The following is a 2,335-nucleotide window of genomic DNA, read 5'->3' as shown; positions in this document are numbered from 1 at the left end:
TTTGAAATTCTGATCTGCAGTTTCCCTTTGAATCAGAATTATTTTATAAACTCTTGGATCACAATGTTCAGAAATGGTAGCTGCATACCATCACCCAGTTCTTCTGGCCTCGTGGTGGAAAAGGCAGTTGTTCATAGGGGCAGTTAGCTACACATTCCATTTCCTCCTGTTTTTCCTTTCTCTGTTGCTCCAGGCAGTTATAGAGATCAATGGTTGTATCTTGCTTGACTGCTTGAAGGTTCTTAAGACCCCAGGCATTTTGTAACATGGAAGTAGAATAGAAATACTGATCATGGACACATTATTAGCTCAGTTAACAGATGTTCCATGAAACCATGACCCTAAACCTCCAAGCTAAGAAACCAAACCTATTAAGTGTTTGGTTGTGCAAAGGCAAATAAAAAATATTGATACATATACAGCTTTTTTTCCCAAACAAGAAGTGTTAACATGCTTCTATGATCAGTGTGTGGCTATACACAGTTTCTCTCAGTAATACACTAGTCTTATTAAATGCTGTTGTTTTTTTTTAACAAAAAGGTACTTTTGTGCTATGCCAAAGTTTATTTATTTATTTATTTAGATCTTTTTATTGGGGGCTCATACAACTCTTAGCACAATCCATACATACATCAATTGTATAAAGCACATTTGTACATTTGTTACTCTCATCATTCTCAAAACATTTGCTCTCCACGTAAGCTCCTGGCATCAGCTCCTCTATTAATGTTTTAGGTCAGGGCTAATATAAAACTTTTGCAAAACTCAAGTAACCATCTTCTCAAATCATGGACGCTATAAACCATTTTGTAGGAATACTGCCCATAAAATAAACTCGATAAGCCAAGAGAGGGAAGACAGTCAGCCTCGATGAATTGGAAAACTGTGGTAGAATTCCAGAAACTAGTGGGAAAAGACTATAAAATTACCCTTCTATTCAGTCTTGAGGGTTTTTGTAAAAAAATTTTTTAAAAAGTTGGATTTTATTTTATTAAATGCTTTCTCTGCAGCAAGGGCACACTGTTTTTATGTATCCTAATGTATGTATGGTTTCTCCAATGCTGAAAATATCTCAGCACTTAGTAACACTAATGTGTTTGTTTAGTCCCATGCTATACACACAGCAGTCTTAGAATAATACTAGCAAGTAGGTTTCTAAAAACAGATTTTCTTGAGTTCTTTTTATCTTTAGGCTATAGCTCCACCAAGATTGTTAAGTTCCCACTGCTATAAATAGTTCTTTGTGTGGTTCTTCATAGTCACTGTGCAGTTTGGTTTATTTGCTTTAATTTGCTTTGTGTCTTAGGGATTGCTTTTTATATTTCATCTTAAAAATAATTATGTAAAATATTTACACAATTCCAAAGACAAATATGAAAGATTAGTATAGTCAGAGAAATGGTCACTGGGTCCTTCTCTTCACCAGTACCTGTCAAGGGAGCCAGCCCCTAACAAATCATCACTGACCATGCACGCACAATTGAACAGCGATAATATGTAAAGATTACAGTGAAGTCATAGAGAACAAAAGAGATAGGAAAGAAAATAAAATGAAGGAGTCAGACACATTTCATGGTAGCATGCTTACCTCAGCCCTGCTTGGTGTGGTCCACGTAGGGATGTGGAAGGTGGGAGTGGCAGGGGAGAGAGCGATTTATTTCTAACCAAGGTTTATATATCTTTTGGGGGCCTGCAAGCCCCCTGATTACAGGTGAAGATATACATCACAGGAAGGGGTTGTACTATAGGTAATAGAATAATGGGAGGGGGGTGATCTAGGTGTATACACACAGTTGGAAGGGGGTGGATTGGGGGCACACGTGACAAAATGGGCAGATCCTAGATTCAGGATGGCAGCCAACTTTGGATGTTACTGAGCAGGTTTGACCTGTTCTCTGGCTCTCCATGGAAATAATTACTATCCTTATCAGTAGGGGGTGAGCCCCACCTGCAGTGACCAGACTGTAGTCTGATGGCTAACTGCCTTCAGGGAGAATATCTCTAAGCATCTGACTTCCCACCATGTGCTGGCAAGCAGCTTCTTAGGTTTGGCATGTCTGTAGGGGAGACAAAGCTGGGGGAAAGTCTTTTTATATCCCACAAGTGGTTTTTCAGACTTGCCTTCACAGGAGATTCACTTGGGAGTTAAAAAAAGTTGTATAGCTACACAATTAATTCAGAAATCAAAGAGTAAGACTTAAATATCAGCATTTCTTACAAGTTCCCAGACGATTCCCATGGGCAGCCAAAGCTAAAAACCACTGGCAATTGACAATTTAAAAAAAGTTGCTTATCCTACACAAAGAATGAGCCCTAATAATGTAGACTCTAGATT

This window comes from Echinops telfairi, unplaced genomic scaffold, assembly GCF_000313985.2.
Source record: "Echinops telfairi isolate 266 unplaced genomic scaffold, ASM31398v2 ScPeMD7_7420;HRSCAF=8458, whole genome shotgun sequence".
Classification (NCBI taxonomy): domain Eukaryota; kingdom Metazoa; phylum Chordata; class Mammalia; order Afrosoricida; family Tenrecidae; genus Echinops; species Echinops telfairi.
This window is presented reverse-complemented; position numbering follows the sequence as displayed.